The 26,146-nt window shown below is 40.0% G+C and overlaps 1 protein-coding gene and 1 long non-coding RNA gene across 5 annotated transcripts in view; one reads left to right on the top strand and one right to left on the bottom strand.

Moving 5' to 3' along the window:
* Window positions 1-26,146, bottom strand: part of SCFD2 (sec1 family domain containing 2) — a 312,542-nt gene that overhangs the window by 271,219 nt on the left and 15,177 nt on the right. The gene's annotated exons all lie outside the window — the stretch shown is intronic.
* Window positions 9,192-19,367, top strand: LOC140910630 (uncharacterized). Its single transcript, XR_012158675.1, has 5 exons — window positions 9,192-9,318; window positions 13,056-13,138; window positions 16,750-16,894; window positions 17,833-17,929; window positions 18,641-19,367. It is a non-coding gene; the product is annotated as an uncharacterized lncRNA (long non-coding RNA).

Genomic DNA, 26,146 nt, shown 5'->3' with positions numbered 1-26,146 from the left:
TGGCCCTGGTACCTCCTCAGTGCAGGGAAGTTTTGGAGCTGGCTCCCACTCACTGTCCTCACAGTTCACACAGCCCAAAGAGGGTGGGATCAAGTGGCTGCCCTGCAGGAAAGGGTGCAGCAGAGCTCCCAGCTCAATACAGCTGTGGGAGGGATGACTCCCAACACCGCAGCCACTCCCCACCCATACAGAGCTGCTGCCTGGTCCTGCTCCACTTTCTGTTCCTTACTCCTGGGTCTCCCCTACCCTCACCGGGGCTGCATCTGAAGGGGCACCTGGGCAGTGTGCACTGTGAGGTCAGTGAGTGGGAACCAGCTCCCAAACTTCCCCATAGACTCCCAGGGATCCCATATCCCTGCCTCCCAGGGTGTGGCAGGGGCAGGGATAAGGGATCCCTGGAGGGTGCTGGAGCACACAGCAACCTAAGCTCAGGGGTGCACTTCTCCACTTCATAGCTGGCAGCAGCCAGGCTGGGGAGGGAGAAGTGTTTTTCCTCTGATGCCCTCATTTTATGTCAAACTTCAAAACAAACAGAAAAAAATTAATAAAAAAACAACCAAACACACCTGCATTGCACATTCCATCTTAAACATTAAGAATAGTAAAGTTTCACTTTAATAGTTTGACAGCCCTGGAGACAGATGTCCTAATTATCCTCAGAATAGGGGCATTTTCCTGCCAATGTGATTCAGCCTAGAGGTGTGGAGTCCAATTCTCAGATTAGATGATAGTTCAGTATAAAGCCTTCTCAAGCTGCTGTTCTACTGAGACAGCCACGAGAGGAGCTAATTATGTGGTCATCTATTCATGTGCTCCTTATGGACACGTGAGTCCTATCAATACCATCATCACAGCTGGGAAACAGGGAAGGCAGTAGAGATTTCCCACAGTGGCAATACATTCCTAGGGTGAGAGTGTTGATACTGGGGGATGGGAAGAGGCACTAGGCACTCTGGGATACATTTACTTAGAGTTGGGTCAATGCACTGCAGTGTGGACGCCAGAGCCTTAGGTTTGAGCACAGGTTAGAAAATTCTTAACCTAGGGTTAAAATGCACGGTAGACATTCAAGCCCAGAGTTCCCTAACACGGGTCAGCTGACTTGAGTCCCACTAACCCTGGACTTACATGGCTGTGTTGACAAAGCCTATGAGACCAAGGGTGCAGGGGGAAGTCAGCTCCAGACCCTAGGATTTCTGCAAAGAAAACTCCTCAGCGAGCAGCCCCTTCCATTTTAACCCAACAGCAATTAGCTCAGGCACCTCTGCTGATCACAACTGCCCTAATATTATACATGGTGAGTGGCTGTCTTTCAGGGCCTCCAACCAGTTAGGGCTTTCTATGTCAAAAAGAACTTCTTAAATTCCATTTGGAAGCTATCCTGGATCTGACGTGAATTTTGGATCACTGATGTAACATGCTTTTCAGGTTAAACACTCTTTAATAAGTAGGTAAATATATGCGGCATGAACTTAACAATTCCAAATGACGTTAAGGTGCATCCTCATGCAGAGTATGTTGAAACAGTCAGACCTCAAAGAGATATCATCAGTCGTCTCAAAATGTGTGAAACCAAAACCAGGAAGGCAGAGTCTTTTCCATTCCAGTTCTCTGGGCTGGTCAACTCAATCTCCTGGTTTCAACCAATACCTCTCAGTGTTTTGGATAGCCAACAGGATAATTCAATTTACATATCTAGAGATGCTAAATAAAAGAAATCAAGTATTTGCAGTAGGCCCTATATTTCCCTATATAGAGAGAATACTGCAAAACCTGGGGTAAAGTAATTTAATTATTTACGGTAAAATTGGCAAATTTTTAAGGGTGAGCAGTGTATTCTTTCTCCCCGCTTAAAGAGAGATTAAAATATTACCTGATATCCAAACAGGGAACAAAACAAAACAAAACAACAGCATCCAAGAGTAAAACTTTGAGGGACAGAGGCGACACTGAGCAGATTTGAGAGATTTTGGCCCAGATCCACAAAGGTATTTAGGTTCCTTACTTCCAGTGAAATCAATAGAAGTTAGGAGCCTAATAAACTTTCAGGATCTGGGTCTTTGTGATTAGAAAATTTTTGGGACGATAAAAAAGCAACTGTAATGTTTGCTACTGAAAACTGGAGTACGCTGTGCTGCTTTCCTAATGAACAGTTATGTGCTATGCTTTATGGCTGAAAAGCTAATGAAACAATTAACCAGGAAAGCTAGCAGAGGCAAATGTGCACACAGCAAAAATGTGCCAGTTTTTAAAAATTATATGGCCAGCAAAAGAATTTTCTCTCTCTCTCTCTCTCTCTCATCCCTTCAGCCATACATAAAGCTATACGGGGCATTGCTCTGTGGCAACTTTGCATAAAGTGAAATACTACATTTTTACAGTGTTCTCTTACAGCTGTAAAATCCATAGATATACCAGCAGACTGGCATCGTCCTGGGAAAGTGGACTCCACCCAGAATGTATAGCTTTACCAATCTATGTCAAAAGGCTCCTCAAGATTTTAAACTAGACCTTTATAGATTAAGAATGTTCTATCAGTGAACAGCCTGGCACCAAGAGTAAATCCTGTCTTTCACCAGTGCTACTTCAATCTGGATAAAGCACTTGAAATAGTTATGGCATGCAATAAAAGTCAACTGGAGTTTGCTAGAAACTAACAGGAAATGCTAATCATAAGATAAAATGTGAGTCTGTTTTCATTTATAAGAAGGTTGTTAAGTAGTGAATCATGGGAATGACTCAATGAAGTGCAAAGTAGAAAAATGGAGTGAGTAGAGGGAGAAAAGAAAACATATCCCATGGGTCACCAATACCTGATCTTCCAAAATGAATCTGCTAATACGTATTGTTTATTCATGGCACGAGACCAATTTACTCACATATGTTTTAGTAGGTCACATCACTTTTTGTTAGCACAACCTAGTGTCCTAGTGTTAGGACAAACTAGTTATTAAAATAATTTAAACAGAACAACTCAGTCGCAATTGCCAAAACCACTGAAAAATAGCCTGTTTTTGCATTGTGCATCATATTGCAGCAAGTGCTAGCAGCTGATTGATTTAAAGAGTAACACAAAAATGTTAATAAGCTATGTAAGATAAGCTATTACCAGCAGGACAGTGGGGTGGGAGGAGGTATTGTTTCATGATTTCTGTGTGTATATAAAGTCTGCTGCAGTTTCCACGGTAAACATCTGATGAAGTGAGCTGTAGCTCACGAAAGCTCATGCTCAAATAAATTGGTTAGTCTCTAAGGTGCCACAAGTACTCCTTTTCTTTTTGCGAATACAGACTAACACGGCTGTTCCTCTGAAACAAAAATGTTGAGATGTACCCTTTTGCAGTTCCTCTCCCCCATTGCAGCTCCAGAGAATGGTTTCAATTTAAAAAAGAATTAGCTCCACAATTTGTCCAGTGAATATACATGTAATGAGTACAATAGTAAACGTATTAGAACAACATGGAGAAGGGTTTCTTTGCTGCCTGTCCCCTTTGTAACTTGGACAAAGTTACCAAGTTGTGTTTTAGAATCCCAAACTAAATGAAACACAGAGATAGGATCATCTTATTTGCCACTATTATTCAAAGCAAAGAATGGAAGAGAAAGTCCCTCTCCGCTCACTGTCTTCTTATTCCCTCCCATAGTGCTCTTACCCTCCTCCTTTTTCATCTTTGGTTCCTGTACTCTCAGCCCAAGTAGTTTATTCTGATCACACACACACACTGATTTTACACTTCTGTACCTCTACTGACTTAAATACAGTTCTCTCCCCCAGCTCCTCTTTCCCGCCATCTCCTGCTGCTTTACATATCTGTATATGTTATCAGAGGCATTTTGTGAACCACAATATTCACAACGCACTTACCTGTGGCTACAGTGGATTTTACTTTTAATTTTTTATTACAAAAGCAAAACAAAATATAAACCATTACGTTTTAATATTCTTAAAATTAACAAAATTCTTTACACTCATAGAACCTTACATTCAAAGAACCCTAAATCACTTTAATAATATTAACGTTCACAACAACCCTTAAGTATTACAACACATATTTTACACAGAGGAAAATGGGAGGAACAGAAGTTAAGCAACTTGCCCAAGGTCAGAAAGAGAGCCTGACAAAAGCAAAGAATAGAACTCAGGGTTGAAACCTTGGCCGCCTCTGACATCTATCAGTGTTTTGCCAGGGATTTCACCACAGACATTTTTAAGGCTTGCGTCTTATTTTTACCATGTAGTCTCACTACCTAATAAACCAGTACAACCACCAGCTATCGCTAATGTGCTACTATTCCACATTTGTGCTTTTTAAAAAAATTGTACACACAACAAGTATGTAACATCACATTCATCATTAAGGTTAAGAAAGATAGACATATATAACAAGACTTCTCAGTAAGAGCGATGCCATTTGATCCTTGTAGAATAAGTTGTTTTTTTTTTTTAATGACACCCAATTTACTGCAGATTCCTCTTTCTTTCGTAAAGGGCTTCATACATTTCATAAAAATGAGAAGGGGAAAACATCATTCTGTATTCTAAATTTTTGATTGCCTATCCAGTGTAATTTTACACGTAAACAAGTTTTGTTTAAATCAGAAAACTCTTGTATGTGACACTATATCCTGAAAACAGGGTGGTTTGTAACAGAAGTTAAGCTGCAATTTTTATACTTCATGCCAGAGGATGCTATTGTTATCCTCTAAGTTGGGGGCTCCGCACATTTGAAGTAGCAACATGAACTTAGAAGCTGACATGTAATTAGACAAGGAAACTTATTACCAAGGTAACAGGGGGCATATACAGAAGGTATTGTACTGAAACATACTCTTCCTCATCCCGATTACCCCTGCTTAGAAAGGATTGGCCTGTATGTAAATTTACATATATATATTTTTTTAAATTCCTTTCCCCTTTGAAAGAGCATTTGTCCCTGTTCTTAGATTATGAAGGGCCAGATAGGACCACTGTGATCATCTGATGACTCTGGTTTGCTCTCCTGCATAACACAGGACATAAGGCTTCCCTAAATTAATTCCTGTTTGAACTATAAAAAGAAAAGGAGGACTTGTGGCACCTTAGAGACTAACAAATTTATTTGAGCATAAGCTTTCGTGAGCTACAGCTCACTTCATCGGATGCACAGTATATATTATAGAAAAAAATCCACTCGACTTAAAAATGTCCATTGATGGTGAATCCATCACAACCCTTGGTAAATTGTTTCAATGGCTCATTACCCCCATTGTTTTAAAAGTTGCACCTTACTTCTAGCCTAAATTTGACTATCATCCACTTCCAGCCATTGGTTCTTATACCTTTGTAAACTAGATTGAAGAGCCCTCTATTACCAAATTTCTGTCCTCCATGCAGATACTTACAGATTGTGATCAAGTCACTCCTAAAGATTCTTTCCGATAGATTGAGCTCCTTGAGTCCATCACTATAAGGCCTATGTGACAGAGTACTGAGAGCCAGGAGCTGACTGAGCACTGATCACTTCAGCATTAATTAGTACCCCCAGATTGGATTGGGGTCTGATGAACTACAGAGCTAATTATCCATTACCTGAGAAGGTAGTTAGAAAGCCCTGGAAGAGGCTGTAGAGTCCAGAGGAAGTAAGAGCTCAGGGCAGTGAGATCTCTTTCTTTCCCTTCCTGGAGAAAGGGTGGACCAAAGAGAACTGCAGCGTTGCTGCACAGGGTAATGATTGTGGTTTGGTGGAGGTAATATAAATAAAACTCAAAGAACTGTTAACAAAAAGTAGAACTTGCCCCTTTACAGCATGTTTTCCAATTCTATAATCATCCTCGTGGCTCTTCGCTCAACCCTCTCCAAATTATCAACATCCTTCTTCAAGTGTGGACAGCAGAACTGGACACAATATTCCAGCAGCAGTTGCCCAAGTGCAGTGGCTCTCAAATTTTTTTTTACTGGTGACCCCTTTCACACAGCAAGCCTCTGAGTGCGACCCCCCCCTTATAAATTAAAAACACTTTTTTATATATTTAACACCATTATAAATGCTGGAGGCAAAGCGGGGTCTGTGGTGGAGGTTGACAGCTCATGACCCCCCATGTAATAACCTTGCAACCCCCTAAGAGGTCCTGACCCCCAGTTTGAGAACCCCTGCCCTAGCATCTAACACAGCGGTAATGTAATCTTCCTATTCCTTCTCAGTGTTCCCCTGTTTATAATACACCATAACACCTATATCCTTTTCAGAATCACTACTTCCCAGAATAGATTCCCCTATCCTATAAGTATGTCCTACGTTCTTTGTTCCTAGATGTATGACTTTACATTTGGCTATAGTGAAACACAGTTTGCTTGCGCCCAGCTTACCAAACAATCCCGAGCGCTCTGTATCAGTGACCTGACCTCATCTTTATTTACCAGCCCTCCTATCTTTGTGTCAGCTGCAAACTCTGGCAGTGATGATTTTGTTTTCTTCCAGGTCATTAATAAAATGTTAAATAGCATACAACTAAGAACCAACCTCTGTGCGATCCCACTATAAACACACCTGCTCAGTGATTATTCCCCATTTACAATTGCCTTTTGAGACCAATCATTTAGCCAGTTTTTAAATCCATTGAATGTGTCTTATGTTTATTTTGTATACTTCTAGTTTCTTAACCAAAATGTTGTGTGGTACCAAGTCAAATGCCTAACAGAAGACAAAGTATATAACATTATATCAACACCATGATCTTTCTCAACCAAACATGTAGTCTCATCAAAAATAATCAGGTTAGTTTGACAGGATCTATTCTCCATAAACCCAGGATGACTGGTATTAATTATATTAACCTCCTTTAATCCTTTATTAATCCATTCTGTATCAGCAGTTTCATCAATTTTGCCCAGTATCGACATTAGGCGGACAGGCCTATAATTACCCAGGTCAACCCATTTACCCTTTTTAAGTGTTGGCACAACATTAGCTTTCTTCCAGTCCTCTGGAACCTCCTCACTGTTCCAGGACTTATTGGAAAACCAACAGTAACAGTCCTGCCAGCTCCTCGGAGAGCTCTTTTAAAACTAAATTAGGAGACAGTACCCGTGGCCCTTGCTTCCGCATCGGAGCTCTTGTTACTCAAGTGGAAGAAGAAGGGGAAGTTTTAACTTTTTTTCTTTTTTTTACTGTTTAAATTGCTTATTATGCACAGGAGCAAGAAGTGGAGAAGAGGGTATGTGGAGTAGTATGAGTGAAAAATGATGGGGAAGAATGTGGCACTCATGTCTGCTCCTGGAATCCTGAAGGTGACAGCTGGAATATAGGGGTTTGCATAAGTGAGAAAACATCTGAACCATTGGGAGTCAGTAACTGTACAGCATTCCTGCCCTGATTAGCTCACACAATTGCATTTCAATATAACTGAATATAACCATTTACCACTTTTTTAATCATTTCTTTTATATATAAAAATGGAAGGACCATGAGACATATTGCACAGATTCTGTGGTTTCCAAGTCAACAGAACTACTTCACTTGATGTTTATGAAGCTCAGTTAATTGTGTATATTTTTGCAAAAAGGAAAAAAGTCAGTACGGATTAAATTAGAGCTTCATGAATTCTTCATCGCTGCCCAAGACCGAGTGATTGCTCAGAAAATGACCAGGTAGCCAGAGTATCTTTCACAGAAATGATGCATTAACTCCCAAGTTTGTTTTAAAAAGGAGGAAACAACTTCCACATTAATTGCTAAGTAGTTCAAAAAATAATAATGTGATTGTTAGATTTTTTTTCTTGCTGTAACTATCTTCTATGATCAACAATGTGTCATTTGAACCCTGATGAACTGTGATAAGCCCAAGACTGTGACTGGAGGTACAGAGTTTGACTACAAGCCCTAATCAAGGGCCAGTGCACAGAGAGTCACAATTTCCCTCCTAGTTCCCTTGCTACTTCAGGGAGCAGTAACAGTACTCAATCTAAATCTAGTGTAGTATATATATTCCAAAAAAGCAGCAAAGAGTCCTGTGGCAGACGTATTGGAGCATGAGCTTTCGTGGGTGAATACCCTGTGCAAGGCTCTCATCCTCCCAAGTGCATGATGTAAGAACATATCAGCTCTGCAGAACCCACTTGCCTTATCATGCAGACAGCCATGATGCTGGTAGTTAGCACAGGAGTGTAACGGGGGTCCTGAGTCACTGCATTATCCAGGTCACAATTTGGTCCTGACTTAACTGCACTCCTTTATTTCATTTTTATGAAAGTGACAATAGGTGGCTCTCATACATATATAATGTAACTGGCTCCAGAAAGGGACAAGTGTTAATGTTTTTAGATTTTGTTTTTCAAAAATAAATCCCTGGCATTACTGTATATGCATCAAGAGGACAAATGTACACTTTGCCAGATACAATTAACTAGGATTTATTTAACTGAGTGCATGGCAGTGATTTCGCCTAAAGAAACTAAAAATAAGAACAAAACATTTAATTCCCGAACTAACATAATGGCTAATCCAGGGTTTGTAATACTAATGGGACTATTTCTAAGATAATCGAAGACAACTTTTTAAAACCACTAAGATGGCTCATGTTAGTTGGCTGAACTTTTAACTTGAGGGAAAAGTCCACTCATGATGATTCACCTTGTTGATTACAGGAAGAGTTAGTAGTTAGAGGCTCAGTTGAGCCATTAACTACAACATGTAACACTTATTAACAACATCTGTCTCACAATCACAGAATTATAGTACAGGACTTTATCCTCATTTGGATTTACTGTGTTTAAACGCCCTCAATGCATGGATTTTTCTAAAATCACCACATGCAAATGGATATATTTGGAAAAAAAACAACAGATATCCAATATTAAAGAATATATATGTTTTCCTGAATAAATTAAGCTTATTTCCCAGTCATTCCAAACCCTCAAGCCACTTGGTTGGTGTAATCTGCTCTAGACTCAACTGTGCCTGTGTATTTTGGCACAGTCTCAAAACTTTGAGGTTATTGTTTGATTTATGTGCCAAAAGTCCACAGATAAAGAACTAGTGACAGGCTGCTAGCTTCAGCCTTTACATGGGCTATTTGGACAGACTTGCCCCTCACCCGCTTTCTGCATTTACTCAAGGAAGACTGTGTCACATCAAGATCAAGTTATCCAATTAGCCTATTGTTAGCATAACTAGATTGATAAGTCTAGCAATTCACTGAAAGTCACTGAAAGTGCTCTTGCCTTTGTTAAAAACATAACTTTTCTGTGTCTGAACCACATGAAACATTTTTCTTAAATTTGCATTTTTCTACAGAGTGAAAAGCAATGTTTAAGCAATAATCACATGGCAGAAGACTGAAGGTAAGACTCAGAAGAAGAAATCACAAGTTTGTTTTTAATCAAAATGAAATAGGAGCACATCAGAAAAACAGCAACAGATTTTGTATGAAAAAACTAAAATGGTTTAACATAGGCCAATGCAAACCATGAATATGGGTATTAGCAGCAAATGAGCCCTATAGTCTTTTTATTTTAAATGAAAATGTATCTGAAAGTAGGAGCCTTTTATAAGATGACTTTGATTAAAGTGGAAAGTCCGATAGTTCTGAATCTTCAGCCAATGTGTTATAGAATGAAATTAAAGAAAAAGAAAATTCATGCTGAATATCCAGAAAGTTTCCTGAGAGTGAGGTCTATTAAACTGTGGAATGTCTCTTAAGAGAAATGGTCGAAGCATCTTTTGCTTGAATCTTTTAAAACTAGACTGCCTAAGACTTTAGTGAATACACAGTAAAGGATCATTCTTGAATTGACAGGGAGTGAATTAATGTAAATGACCTCATAGACCTTTTCCAACACTGGCTTCTATGAGATACAGAAGAGACTTATTAGGTGATTAGGAATTGCCAGAGTTGTTGGGCAAATGGTCTTTGTGCAGTTCTAGTTTCTAGAATGTTTTGATATCCTTTTATATTAAAGGCATTATATAAATGTAATGTTATTATTTGATTCGGTTATATTCATTATGTTATATGTCAAATGAGAATATCATTTGAAAATTAAACTAATATGCTGGCTCTATTGGTTAGTGTAGTTTAATTCCAGTTTAACTATCCATAGTAGCAAAGAGAGCTTATACTGAGAAAAATGCAATAAATCTTATTTCCAGGAAGATAACAACAGATCTATAATAAGCTGACTCACACCAGCGTATCAGTTTGATGAAGGACTTTAAGGAGGACCTTGCATTTTAGCTCCTCTTACTGCTGCACCACTGTGTGGCTGAAGGGGACCAAAAAAGAAAAAATATGCCTCAATTTCTTTAAGAGAATAAGTTTTTTGGTACAAACGGATTAACTGGTTTAGGCATACATTTCAGGGGCATGGTGTATTGGAGACAGTGGTTTTTCAATTGGAAACAGCTGTGAATAACCCAAGGCTTTAACATTCCTGGAATTCTTCCAAATTCTAGTGGTGACCAGGATTTGGAGGTTTGAGACCAACTAGTAAGAATATTGTTTTATTCAGTTAATTGATGATGGAAGAAGGTTTCTTTTGGGGGGGGGGAAGGAGACAATCTATCAGCTAAAGTGTGTTAATAGTTTTCAAAATATGTTATGCTACAACATTTTTCAAAACACCACACTCTTAAAGCAAACAGGAAAAGTCACTCAGAAGACCCACCACTTCCTCTCACCAGTGGTGCCAGTTCCATTCAAGATAAGTTTCTCTTCTTAATCAGATGAGAATGACTAACACAGTAGTTATGTGCAAGGAGTAAATGGTACCTATACATTTTTTTTAAACACAAAAGAACAGCTACAAATTTCCCCAAACAAAAACCTATATATTTGTTACCAGCCTGGGGTTCACAAGCTTCATTATTAGTAAATATTATTCCAAGTATTCTTTAACAAGACAAAAGATCCAGCTAATATTTTAGCTTTCTGTTCCAGAAAGCATTGGAAAGACAAACCAAGATCTGAATTAGTGAATTCTTAAAGATCCAGTACAGATCATTTACTTTAAAATGTATTCATAGCATTTAGTAGATAAAATCAGGGCTTTGGAGCTGTGCTCCAGCTCCGCTCCAGCTCCAGGCAAAAACCTGCAGCTCCACTGCTCCGGAGCTCTTCCGTGGGCTCTGCTCCAAAGCCCTGGATAAAATACAAAAAATTATAATACAGGCTGCCTGTCAGGCCTCTCTTGGGTACCCACAGCTTTAGAGGTAGCTGAAAGAACAAGGAAGCCTTTTAGAAAAAGTTCTGTATTATGGTCAAACATGAGCTTGCACATAGGTCTGCACTGTGACTCTCCCCAAATGAAATGGAGTATTTACAAATGTATGCTGGTTAAGAATAAACAAGCAAATTTTCAAATGACCAGTAGTGGTAATTTGCTGTAAGAATCTTGACAGGTTTCAGAGTAACAGCCATGTTAGTCTGTATTTGCAAAAAGAAAAGGAGTACTTGTGGCACCTTAGAGACTAACCAGTTTATTTGAGCATAAGCTTTCGCGAGCTACAGCTCACTTCATCGGATGCATAAAGGGGAAAATGCAGTGAGGATGTTTTATACACACAGACCATGAAAAAATGGGTGTTTATCACTTCAAAACGTTTTCTCTCCCCCCAACCCTAGCAGGAGAGTGGGGTGGGGGGGAGAGAAAACGTTTTGAAGTGATAAACACCCATTTTTTCATGGTCTGTGTGTATAAAACATCCTCACTGCATTTTCCCCTTTATGCATCCGATGAAGTGAGCTGTAGCTCGCGAAAGCTTATGCTCAAATAAACTGGTTAGTGTCTAAGGTGCCACAAGTACTCCTTTTCTTTTTGTAAGAATCTTGTTCTCCATATACCAAGAGAGTATAGGAATGCAGGTAATCAGACAGACTTTCATCATTTGACTACAGAATAGCATCTTTTCTCTTGGCTGGTCTGCTTGCATTACCTTTAGCTGCATGTTCAGAGAACCTATAGACACTGGGAAGTGCCAGCCACCATCAGAGAATTTGAAGTTTAAAGTAATTTATACCACATTTTTTAATTGTTTTATTACATCAATGTTTTGAAGGAGTTAATTTTGTAACTAACTGCCATGCACAGCACAATGGTGAAAATTTACATGTATGGAGAAGCATGTACATTAAAACATACAATGTACTTAATCGTAAAAGAATTAGGCATGATAAAGGGGAAATTATTTGCTTAGGAGCGAAGAAAAAATATTTAGTTTCATAAGATGTACTTAAAGATAACTGCATTGAGAGTGAAATCCTGGCCCTGCTGAAGTCAATGGAAGTTTTGCCAATGACTTCTACTAAGCCAGGATTCATCTTGAGTCTTTTAAACGGGGAAGTTATTTACCTTTGTAACTGGAGTTCTTTGAGATGCGTGGTCCCTATGTATATTCCAGTGTGGGGTACGCATGCATGCTCTCGAGACTGGAATTCTTGCAAGCAGTGCCAGTTGGTCCGTGCCTTCCCCCTGCTCTCCTTGTACTCTACACAGAGGATACAAAGGGTGAGGGGGACCAATGGCTTCTTCAGTTCCTTCTCTAATGCAAATCTAGCCAAGATCCAAACCAGAGGGGAAGGAGAACGGGTAGTGGAACGCACATAGGGTACATACATCTCAAAAAACTCCAGTTACAAAGATAAGTAACTTCCCTTTCTTCTTTGAGTGCTGGTTCCTATGTCTATCTATTCTACTGTGGATGACTGACGAGCAATACTCAAAGAGGAGGAAGGTGCAAGGATGCAGATAGTATAGCTACTTGTAAAACCGCTGCCCCAAAGGATGCGTCAGCAGGGAGTCTTGAACTAAGGCTTAATGTCTCCATGAACTTCAAGTAGCTGCCCTGGAAATGTCAAGCAGGGTTAGCTCTTGAAGTAAAACCACTGAAGCCGCTTCTGCCCTTAGAGAGCGCGAGCCCTCACCCCATGTAGGGGAGGAAGCCATGTCAACTGATAACAGTATAGGATACAGCCAGAGATCCATTTAAAGATCCTCTGAGATGGGATAGTCTAACCTCAGACATGTTCTGCCACAGCAATGAAAAACCTACGCGACATTCTGATCGGTTTTGTTCTTTGCAGATAGAATGTCAATGCTCGTCACACGTCAAGGAAATGAAGTCTCCTCTCCTCACTAGAGGTATGGGGCTTTGGAAAAAATACAGGTAAGTGACTTGCCTGGTTTATGTGAAATTCCGAAACTATCTTAGGCATGAATTTCAGGTGTAGGCAAAGTGAGACTTTGTCCTTATGGAATATTGAGTATGGTCATTCAGCCATTAGGGCCCTGAGTCCACTACTTGTCTGGCTGAGGTGACAGTAATGAGGAAGGCATCCTTCACTGACAAGAGGGACATGGAACATGTAGCCTGTGGTTCAAAGGGTGACTTAATGAGTGCTGAAAGCACTCATTTAAGGTTCGCAATGGGGGAGTTGGTTTCTTTACTGGCAGAAAAGTTCTGATCAAACCTTTTAAGAAGCAGGCTGTCCCTGGGTAAGTAAAGATCGAATGACTGTCTGACAGTGGGTGACAAACGCTGATTGCCACGAGGTGAACCTCTACAGAACTAAGGGAAAGACCTGCCCTCTTGAGAGTAAGGGAGCCGCGCTGCAGTTGGAGGCCTGGGCCCCGCCACTCCTTCCTGAACATTCTCCCTCTAGTGGGGAACGCTGCACAGTTTGTGGACCACTGAGGTAGACTTTTCCATGTTCAAACAGGGCATGTCTACACTGCAATTAAACGCCCATTGCTGGCCTATGTCAACTGACTCAGGCTCGCGAGGCTCAGGTTAAGGGGCCGTTTCATTACAGTGTAGATGTTTGGCTTGAGCTGGAGCCAGGCTCTAGGATCTTGTGAAGTGGGAGGGTTCCAGAGCTCTGGCTGCAGCCCAAGCCTGAGTCAGCTGTGGGTTTTAATTGCAGTGTAGACATACCCACAGACTCCTAGGGATGATATAAGATGAAATAACAACAGTGCAAGGGCTTCTAAGCATGTCCTGCCCATGAGAAGCCAGCCATCTAAATACAGGAAGATGGTGAAGCTGCTCCATATGAATTCTGCTGCTACTATTAGAAATGCTTTGGTGAAGACTCTGGCCACAGTTGCTAAACCAAATGGATGCACCCTGTATTGACAGTGGTTGGGCTCCACCATAAATCTGAGGAATTTTCTGTTGGCAGGGTGAATCTCCATGTGAAAGTATGTATCTTTCATACTGAGAGCTGTGAACCATATGCTCTTCTCCAGGGATTGTATTATCAATGACAATGTAACCATACAGAATTTTAATTTATGGAGAAAAAAAGTTGAATTGTCACAGGTGAAGAATAAGCCTCCACCCTCACTTCTTGGGAAGTAGGAAACATTTTGTATAGAACCCTTTTCCTTGATGTTGAAGAGGCACTCACTCTATCGCTCCCCATTGGAGGATAGATTCCACCTCTTGGAAAAGGATCTCCTTGTGAGAATGTCCCTGAAGTAGAATGTGGAAGGGGTTTTTTGAGGGAACAGGGTGAGGAACTTGATGGAATAACCAGAATGAATTATATCCAACACCAACTTGTCCATTGTTATTGCAATCCAGCTGTGAGAAAAGAGTAGACAGACACAAAACGATGTGGGAAGATTGGGTGGAAACAGCATCAACAGTGGTTCATAACTCCCGAATGCTAACGGCATTGCTACCAACCTCAATGCAGTGTCAGCTGCAGACTGCAATGAAGGTCTAGCCACCAACATGCCTTCATTGATAAAGGTCTGAAATTGAGCCCTGTCCTGCTGAGGTAACTTGTTCTTAAAATTTTGGAATTTTGAGTAGTTTAGAAAATTGTATTTAGTCAACAGCATTGGATAGTTCTACATTCTAAAGTGGAGTCTAGGACATGTAAACACCTTTGTTGGTATTGGCAGATCCAGTGCATAGTCTTCCTCTTCTGTTGGGTCAGGAGGAAGCTCTAGTGGCTCTCTTGATGGGCAGAGATGGTATGACTCCCTATTAGATCACACAGAACCTGGCTCTGACTGAAGCCTGATAGCTTTTCCATGAGGTGCTTTTTAAAGGAGGAATTCCTGTGCCTGTCAATTCCAGCTAAGGAAGGAGTGACAGATACTGCACCTGCTGGAGATACGCACTTTCCCACGCAGTATAAGCAGCACTGACCGAGAAGGTGCAAGAGCAGAAGACTGTTTTTGAAGCCCGATGTTCTGGGCATAATCTAATTCCCATATCTGGAACGAGAGGGGTTCCCCGGAGTGAAAAATCTAACTAACCACTAACTTTACCACTAAAACTATTAACAATATAATTAAAGATAAAATTTTGAAATATTTACGGGTGAGAAGGCTGGAGAGAAGGGAGATGACCTGGACACTGGAGGTTCCAACACAGGCTGTGTGGTGGTAAGAAAGAACAGGAGCGGGGAATGGTCCGCTCCTCCCCTTATGTCCTCAGTGCAGAGCATAAGGAGAGCAAGTGTGCAGGCACAGACGAACAGACACTGCTTGCAAGAATTTTCCTGTCTGAGGTGCACAGAGCATAGGTGTACTGCACAGCATAATACACATAGGATCAGCTCGAAGAAGTAGCGTATGCCCAACACTAAGGCACCCTTCCCCCGCATATATTATTGTACTAATTTATTTATTTTGTATAATCTTTAAAATTGGCTTAAATACAGACCCAGTTAAAATGGTTTCTATCACAGTTTGGCCAGAAAATATGAATGGAGTCAAAAAGTTTTAAAACTATGCTCTAGATTAGTTAGGACAACAGCCTTCCAAATAGCCATAAAAAGCGTTTTAGGTAGAATGCCTTCAAATGCCTTTCCTAGATACAGTACAATATATAGTGAAGATGGGGGCCTTACTTAAGTTAGTTATATTGGCATGTTTAGTCACTCATCTCGAAGATGATTGATGGAAAATAAAGAAAGTTAATTCCCCCAAATCATCTCTACTGTTAGAGGAAGATCACATAGGCTGCTGAATATCATTGGAGGGAGAGTGGGGAAGATCACACACTCCATGGGTGGGGCCAGTGACTTTTTTTTTTTTTTTAATAAAGTAAAAGGCAAATATTGTCTCACTTTGTTGAGGATCCTCTACAGAAGACTTAGGTCCACCTTGTTATAAGCAGAGTAGCCAGAGTCCACTCATACTAGCTGAGGAGATCCATTTTCCACAGAGGTACTCGCAAAACGTTTAAGTGATACCGAGAATGCATAAAACCATAATTGTTTTTCAGCCAGATAAGGACTATGCAAAGAGTTATGGTGTTGTTTTAAAGTTACTTTGAGATAACATTAAGTTACAAGATTGTTCTGTTTTGTGTAAAATATTGTGTTCCAATAAAACTGACCAGTGCACTCCAAAAAAAATGCATTCCCTGTCATCTATGGAGCGTGGGAGAACTTGAAAACAAACAGAATTCAAAAAGTTCTTACAAGCACAGCAGAGCAAGAAATCCTGAAATGCCCTAGAAACATCTCTGATTAACACAAACCCCACTGCAGAACACCAATAATTTCTTTAATTCTTGCTTTACAGGTAACCATTACTGAAGTAATTTTACTCCATTTGGCATATTTTTGTCCAGAGAGTGAACTGGAATGTAATAAAGTAAAAAACTGAAGTTTTAACTATACAAAAAGATTGGCTATGATTCTGTGCATATCAGAGATGACCCCAGAGGGAAGAAAAATATCACATAGCATGGTAAGGTTTACCAAGTTCTTAGAAAACTGATTGTATCAGCTGCCTCTCAAATCTGTATTACAGATAGATGCACGTATGAGGTAGAACGTGTGTGCCGTCTCGTCTGCTGTGGTCAACCAACATTCTAAGAGAGTTCATAACTTGCCAAACCACCAACAAAAACAGTATCTGAAGTTTTAATCAATCATTTCCTGCAACCCAGCATCTTGTAAGTTTGCTAGGACAAGCATCTTAACCACAGTCCTACTTAATGCTGATCTAGAAGAGTGTGCTCAGACATACAAACACACATGAAGTTCCTAGGCTTTAGAATGTCAAAGTTTAAGATGTATTTTAGTCTCTGTGACATGGAACAACTTTACATGTTAATCGCTGTATGTGCAAGATATAACCCAGCTGTCTAGGGAATAACAACATATTTCAACTCAGCTCACTGTATCCTCCAACTTCACTAGTAACAGTGTGAGACTCAATGTAGTTGATCTGTGCTAACCCACAACAAGAAAAATATCCAAGAATCCTAGAAAAATTATCTTTGGAACCATATTATACATTCTAACAGTAGTCAAAAATGCATATTATTCCTAAAAAGAAAGGGCAGGCACAAACTAAAAGCTAGAATTTGGTTCTAAATCTGGGATTATAAACCTCTTTATTTGGACAGACAAATAAAGCATTTCTGTTCAGGCAAAACACTTCATTGTTCAAATCTAACCACAAATATTAAAAAAAATGCATAACGCGCACTGAATGCTGTCTGAAATATTTCTTAAAGAGTATCCAAACTTATTTGTATACAAATTCTTCTTTTTTTTTTTTTTTTAAAGAGGCATGGTCAAGTTTTTGCAATTCCTTAAATAAAAGGTGAAACACTGTAGACAATATAGTATTTTACTATGTTAAACAGAAATGAAATTGCACAGTTTAATGACACCATATGTCAGACAGTAGTTTAGTGAGCTATGAGCTCTCGCCGCCTTTCTATTCTGTTTAGTTTAGCTGTTCCCAAGGCCATTAATATTCACTTGAACCTGTAAACTTCAAGGTCAAACGAAGGTGAAACATAAGCAAACCATATGATGTGAAGCACTTAACACATGAGCCATTTTGGCAGTATTTGTGGTCCTCTATATTCTTCACTTTCAGGAATGTTGAGAGACAAGGAAGAAGACAGCATACAGTAACTGAAGCAGAATTTGTAATTCAGAGGATTTGGACTGTGTTACTGGCACCTTTTAGAGAGGTACATTTTAAGACAGATGACAGTAGCTCCCTAAAGAAATTAGACTATTCAGTGTGGTTTTATATCAGAGCAAATGGGTATAGTTCTTAAAGAATTCTACCAACAGAACTATATTTTACAGGAAGAAATATAGAAACAACAGTGAAAATATGTACTATGGGGCAGGAATGTTCTTATTTTTTGCATGCAAAACACCATATTTGGCTGTAGCGCCATACAAGTAACAATGAAGTTGATCTGCCAAGCAAACAAACAACAATGACCAATGTACTACCAGTAGTTCGTTACTAACAGTAATTAATACAATCCTCCAGCTGAAAAGAACAAATTGCTATGCTTAAAGAATAATCTGGACCGAGTGTCACAAGAACCTTCCTGCTTACCAAAGGCTGCGTACATATTTTTAAATGATTGCAAAAGAGATTGTAAGCTCCCTAGGGCAGGGACTGTCTCTTATTATGCATTTGTGCATGACTAATACAACAGGACTCCCTTCTCAGTTGGGGCCTCAAGGCGACAGTGTAATATAAACAAAGTACAGTATAAAAAAAGTATCAATTACAAGGAAACATCATACTTTAACTCTAATTTCAATGTCAGGAGCCTAGGAACATTTAATATTAGGGCTTTTAGGATCTTGTGATATTCAGTGGAGACAGGGAGAGGGAAGGGCTTTGTTTACATATCTGAGTGTCTTTTCTTCATCTGCAGTCAAGAAGTAAGTCTTCATTGAGTAGCAAGAAACAACAACAACAAACGCTAGAAATAAGGAATGATCTTCACTTGAGACTGAAATGCTTTCCACATCTGAACCTCACACTGCAAACTCCTTGGAGAAGCCTGACAGATACTGCTAGTTGGCCTTTTTTGGAATTTCAGTAGAAACCAGTCATTAAGATGCTTTTTGTATAAAATACCAGTTGGAGGATACAACTCATCTTTGACAGTACACAGAGGTATTTAAAAGTGAACTTCAAAGGAAGAAGTAGGGTTTTTAATTTGCACCCTTTATGGATGTAAAAAAATGGCCTTGGAGATTTTAAAAATAAATTGTCTAACTTTAGAGAGACACCTCCCTACTTATCCATTCTTCTCTTTTATCTTGTCTGTTCCCCACATATCCACTGCTCTACTAATATTGCTTACTGTGATTTATCTGCTTCTTCCACAACCATCTTTGCACCTCCTTCTGTGCTGCCTCATGCATGGAACACCTTTCCTGAACTGATCCATAAAGCCACTACCTTCTCATCCTCCAAAACTACCTTCTCATCCTCCAAATTCTTCCTCAAGACTCACTTCTATGATAACTAAAAGAAATTGATTAACTAATAACCAGTGGACTGAAGGGCACTCAGGTACAGGTGATGTGTATTTGTTTTAATAATGTATATAAAAGTTATGTTCATACCCTGCTTGTCTTCTTATATGGTATACTGACCACAGGCAGGGACTAAGTCTTCCTGTGTGAGGGGAAGGTGCCTTCCACGTTATGGGCAGTACAGACATACTAATAATTTTTTTAATTGACTTTCCTGTTTCTACTGGAGGTCTGAAGTGCAAAGTGAGAAACGTTCTAACCTCTCAACTGAATCTTCAACAAAGAAAGCTTTTCTCTCAGGTGTTCATCAGGCATCTGAATTAAATTGGTATAAGCAAAAATGGATAGAACAAAAAGCTTAAAAAAAATCAGACTAAAAATTCCTTCTTCTCTTAGATGTCAATCTCTTGTGATGCCATAAAATCCACTAGTTCTCTAGACCATGGAATTCTCCCTCAAAAAGAGGAAGCGTAGACAGGATATTTCTAATGTTTAAAAACAAACTGTAAAAATCCTGAGGCCTACATTATTCAGTAGAGAGTACACAGCTATTGCAGTCCCTCCCTACTCCCCCACCTTTGCAATATCTTTCAGGACTATATGGTATTATGTTTATTTATCACTGTGGGACAGCGACTGTATGCAACTCCAGGAGGGAGGGTTATCACAGCTCCTCCAGAAATCAAAAACACTAATGGGGGGTTAAGGTGAATCACTTAGATTGTAAAACACCGCCCGAGAGGTACCACCCTGTGGAGATGCTTGTATATATTGGTTCAAACTTGGTTTTCCAGAGACCAACAATAAAGCAAGGGGTTTTTATTTTTTTTTTATTTTTTAAAGATTGGGTTTAAACTGATTCAGGGCCTTCTTTCTGATCCAGCAAATGGATAGGACTTTCTGTCCAAGGGAGGCCCCAACCGTTGAGGAAGGGTTAGACTGACTATGACCTACTAGGCCCCATAAAATTGATGGGTGACCCTTGGTATGTTCTGCATAGTTTTAAAACTGTTCATTGTTTTTACTATGTTTTCTTTGTAGTGCTTGCTCAAAAAGAGCTGTGTGGTAACTTGTAACTGCTGGCAATACACTCGGTTCGTAGTCCTTGGAGGGAAAGCAAAGGACAGGCACTGGGCATTAGGCAGTCACTGGGTTGCTGGGGATATCACGGTGTAAGGCCGGAAGCCTTGTTGTGTGCAGCCTTAAAGCCCCCAGTCAGAAGGGAGTAGGACAAGGGTCCCTGCCCAGAGACAGGCAACGGCTGGAGACCTGAGAGGCAACTCCTCTCCTGGAATGGACCACAGAGAGGGGATACCCTGAAATTGGGACAGCCTACTTTATTCACTATGGAGCAGAAAAAGCCAAGGGCACAAATCATCATCATTGTTTAAGTACTGCAGTTCACCTTTAAATGAGTTAACAAAAAACACAAAAATTGCCACACCAAATCAATAGTCCAGTTCTCTGTTCTCAACAGTGGACTGTACCAGATACTTCAGGAGGGAATGCAAGAAACCCCCCACTGGATGATTATGGAATATCCTGCCCATACCGGATTTTTTTTCCGATGTCATATTGGCAATGAGCGTATACTGTGACAGTAGTCATAACAGATTCCCCTTCCTCCTACTCTGAGGAGCAAGTGAGCAGCTTTTTTCTACAACAGTTGGGCTGGAGGCTACAATTTGACAGACATTAAGCAATCTAGTCCCAATGTGACTGAGCATGGTGAAGTCCACATGCAAGAGAAATGGGCACATTTTCTAGATAAGCAGAACATAATAGCCACTCTTACCCACTATAACAATACAATATGGGCCTTAATACTGAGAGATTATGCCAGCATAACCCCAAAATGCCACACCTGTTTCTCTAGTTATGGCCAAACTCCCTAAAAAACAGTATGCATGAGCACGTCAGCAAAACCCTTTACTCATAAGCATTGCTGCAGACCTGTCCAAGTTTCAACTAGTTGCCTCTTATCCCAGTTAAATTATTCTGTAAACATTTTACTCATACAAGCTGCGAGAGAATTTTATAGAGAACACCAGACTGAGTTATAATTGTAGGAATCTAGTTAACCGAAAGCTAACAAGTCAGATATTTTGCACAATACAAGACATATTAAAACTCTTGCCAAGTAACTCTTCACAAAGTGCATATTAAAGAATCACTTGTCAGGGATTTTTGGACAAAGCAAATGAATTATGCTAAAAATAAATTTTGATCCTTACAACATATGTATTACTTGGGAATTCTACATGTAACATAATAATGATTTAAAATAACCTCTGTTCTTGTCACAGAAGGCTATTTTAATAAAAACAATTCCAATGAAAGAACAGTTAATAATGAGGTGCTGACAACTGAATCTACATTCAGGGATTATATTCAGAGTGCCAAGTCCATTTTTACAGATACACTAGCTAGTTATTCAATACATGTCCTTGATACATGTAAAAATAATATTTTGGATCACTTTTTGCAGGAGACGTGGATAATATGACTGAAAATGTTCATCAAACACTAAAATTGTATTTCCTTCTATTTGTATAAAACAAGAAATGGAAATTCTGATACATGGAATGCCAGGAATCCCCTTGCCTCTGAATGTTTTCTATTTGCAAGGCCACCTTTTGGTACATGATCCTCTGACCTCTCTCTAGTTCTCTGGCCTTAAATACAGTTACCGAAGCAACCTCCCAGCTAGGAATTCATTCCACTGTAGGCTGTGAAGCTGCTGTGTGTGTAAATGCAAGGGGATGTTTTTTCATCACAGAAGGCGAAATGATCCTTTAACTAAATGACACAGCAGCCACAAACTTTATATGAATTTTGATGATACCGATCTGTTACAACACTTTTTCTGCAAATCCAACTATTCTAGTAATAGAGACTTAGAGCCCCCAAAATTAAATAAATAGATGCATTAATCTAAGGCAGGTTCCACATTAGCAAGGTCTACTATTTTAAATTTGTTAAGTATCAGTGTAGCTCCCCACTGACTTCAATGGAGCTACGCTGATTTACACCAGTTGAGGACCTGGTCCTCTGGGCATAGAACATGCGATATTTATTTTCTTTCCTACTTCAAAGTTGTATATGTCATTACCTCAGTACAAACTAGGACTGCAAAGCAAACCATGGTCTTATTTTTGACCTCATGCAAGCCTAATCTGGCTGATTGTACCCATCCAAACTTAATAAAGCCTAAAGCACTAACTTCAGATTCTGTTTCCATACTCAGAGTGATCTTCCAACAAGACAGAGGTAACCGTTCCTACCTTGCTCAAGATCATCCACTATTCCGGAGTTCCTATCACAAAGGACCAGATGTATAGTGCCTACCACAGGTTGACTAAAACACAGAATTTTGACCTACACCAAGATATTTGGATTTTATTTGGGTTTATGCAAGTCTTCAACACTGGCAATCTATGTTGGAGGAGATATTTCCTATTTGAGCAATTGTCTCCTGTGCCACCCCCATGCATATGTGCTTGCATGCATGTACAGACAGACAAGAAAAGGCAATGGCTTTCACACAAAAAAGACAACTGAGGGATGTTGCTACTTCGCCTCATATCCACTATCTCCTTGCTATGACTAAAGCATAGCTCCTTTTAATCAGCATTTTTGAATTTTCTAGCCTCTGTAAGAAGTTTTTGAAGCCAGGACATGGCCCCTTGTCAGTAATATGACCTACAAGTTTCACTGTCAAGTTTCATTTCCTTCTTCTCAATGGTAAATCTACAGCTTGGACTAAAAGTTGAACTACCAACATTTTATATTCTATTGCTGTTTCTAATAATTAAAAATGGCTTAACACTTATTTTTTTTAAATAAATACATTAGGGGAACAACTTAAGTAAGGCCTGAAATATCCACTTTCCCACAGTGAATTGGAATCTTTCCTGGTTGAGTATCAAACTTCTCCAGAATCTATGTTAAAAAAAAAAAAATGAAGAGATTAGCAAATATCATCCAGAGATGGAACACTGGATGTGGAGGGATCTGAGCTACTACACAGAATTCTTTCCTGGGTGTCTGGCTGATGAGTCTCTCCTTTTGCTCAGAGTCTAACTGATCATCCTGTTTGGGGTGAAGAAGGCATTTTCCCCCAGGTCAAATTGGCAGATGTCGCGGGGGGGGGAGGAAGGTTCGCCTTCCTCGCAGAGTGGAGCAGGGGTCATTTGCTGATTTGAACTAGAGCAAATAGTGAAGTAAATCTTTAAAACAAGATTTCAGGACTTCAGTAACCCAGCCTATTACAGGAGTGAGTGGGTAATGTTCTGCAGCCTGCCATGTGCTGAAAGTCAGACTAGATTATCTTGATGGTCTCATCTGGCCTTAAAGTCTATGAGACTAAAATTCTGTTCTTCATGGAGCCAATTAAAACCTTCCAAACATGAACTGAGTACAAACCAATGCAAAGCTGTCTTCCAAAATCTGAAGACAGACAGGTCTTGTATTTCTGCTGCTGCTCAGAGCTTTGCAAGCAAGTGAAAACTGACCCACTTTGTTAATTTTCACTGCTGTTACTGGGATCTGGCAGAGCAGCTATGAAATTGACAAAAATCATGTCAATGGGTATGTCTACACTACCCACTGGATCGGCGGGCAGCGATCAATCCAGCGGGGATCAATTTATCGGGGGTCGATTTATCGCGTCTAGACTAGACGCGATAAATCGACCCCCGAGTGCTCTCCCGACGGCTCCTGTACTCCAGCTCCACAAGAGGCACAGGTGGAGTTGACGGGGGGAGCGGCAGAAGTCGACTCACCGTGGTGAAGACACCATGGTGAGTCAATCTAAGTACGTCAACTTCAGCTACATTATTCACGTAGCTGAAGTTGCATAACTTAGACCGATCCCCCTGACCCCCCAAGTGTAGACCAGAGCTCAGGCACCCTGGTATATCTTAGGAAGGCAACCAGCACCACCAGTAGAGCAGGCAGTGGAGCTACTGACTGGGAATTAGAACCCATCAGAGACTGAAGGACAGTTAAAGAAAGGTCCACAGCCATCATCATTCTCACCGAACTGGGGTGCGAATGTGGTGAAAGAGAGGGAAAACGTTCCTTCTCCCTTCCGGCAGCCAGAGGGGATGGGGGTTTCAAACTGAACAAAAACCTACTAGCCAGAGGCTACAAAAGATGGCATCCCTGAGAAATGTCAAGGGGCAGCTTCCCAGTAGGAAGCCCACAATGCAGCCCACTCCTAGAGGGTGGGAATGGGGAAATGACCTGACTTGTCACTGGACAGAGGGACCCCTCATTTTATAAAACAGAGGATTAAATTAGGTGCCTAGTAAAAAGGATATGAGGTACAGAGAAGGCAGAAAAAGAGAGAGACCAATTATTAAGTATTTTATAGTACCCGCTAGTGTGCTAAGCGCTTCACAGCATACAAGTACCTGCCCCTTACAAGGGTCTTACAAATTAGAAATGGGAAGCAGGGAGAAATGAATGCTTTCAGGGAGAACAGTGGAGGGACAGAAAATACAAAGGAAGAGGCAGAAGAAAAAATATGGGGAGTAAAGATGATAAAAGAATGGAAGGAAAAAGAAAAAAAATGAGGCACACTGAAAACATCACTTTGATATATTACAGGAACATAAAAAGAAAAAAGGTGTGACGCTACGGAGAGAAAGAAGACCTAACAAAAACGTGAGAGATGTAGTAACCTATGTATTAAACAGAAAGGGATTGCCAATGCTTTGGAATTAAATAATTCTTTTTAAATGTAGGAGTTGTGGCATTACAGTATTTTGCTGCCTGGCTAGTAGACTTAGTTTTCAAACCGCTAAGTGCCAGATAAATGTTTCATGCCTTGAACTTAGGTTTTAGCCTGTATAATTTGCAACAGCAGACACGGAAGCTTTGGTTTGTAAACAAACAAAAAAAAAAAAAAAAAAACCACCTTGACAGACTCTTAACCATACTTCAAAAAACTGCAACAAAATGAGTTGCCAACCATGAGGAAGACCCTTGTTTTCCTTCCCAAATATTGCTCCCTCCTCAAAATAAGAAGCTTTTGTGTGTTCTTCCCATTAGTTTATTATATCATCTTTTTCTCTTTTGAGAGAAAGCAGGTTTATTCTACTGTATTGGCTTCTGAATCACACTTCCACTCATACACAGGCTATTCTGGTACCTAGCAGAAGAGCCAAGGAACAATTCCACAGTGTGTAATAAGGCTGATATATACAACTGCATTTTGGAATTTTCATGTCAACCTGAAGGCAGCATACAAAGTAAAGTGGAAACTAGTCTTTGAAGAGTACCTTACAATATTAGCCAAAATTACACAGATAGTAACATTACACAAACACTAGTGCCCATGTTGGCTGCTTAGAGGAATTTTGTAAGGATATGAACCCCTCCTGTTCCCTAAAAATTATGAAGCGGTAAAGGAAAGCGTTGCCACACCTGAGTAACGACTGAAAATATAAAATATCTAAGGGAAGAACCCTAAAGAACTGACAAACGAAACAGAATTTTCAAGTCAGGTTTACTAGTAATAAACAAGGTTGAGTCTGGTTAAAGATGGATGAACAGATCTTTTCCACAGCTCTAGAAGAAATGCTGCTACAGTCCACACACAGTAAGAAGAGTCTTTAAAAGCTTACCATTTCTTTGAGGATGGAACAATAAACAGGCTTTTAGCAGGGACATAATTTTTCTTTATTTTAAGTCAGAAAGGCAATTCCATGACATGCATTTTATCAAATGCGGGGGAACGAGGGACCACCCTTTCCTCAGAGTGACCAGATAATTCCTCGTGGAAGGCATCTGACTTCTGATAATTGGAGAGGCAGGAGAAGTTGACAGAGAAATCCTAAAAAACCAAGTCCGGTCTCTGGAAAAGAACCCCAAATGGTCCACAGAGTCAT

Source organism: Lepidochelys kempii, chromosome 4 (assembly GCF_965140265.1).
Source record: "Lepidochelys kempii isolate rLepKem1 chromosome 4, rLepKem1.hap2, whole genome shotgun sequence".
NCBI lineage: Eukaryota > Metazoa > Chordata > Testudines > Cheloniidae > Lepidochelys > Lepidochelys kempii.
Note: the sequence above shows the minus strand (reverse complement) of the source record. Positions and strands in the feature narration are given on the sequence as shown.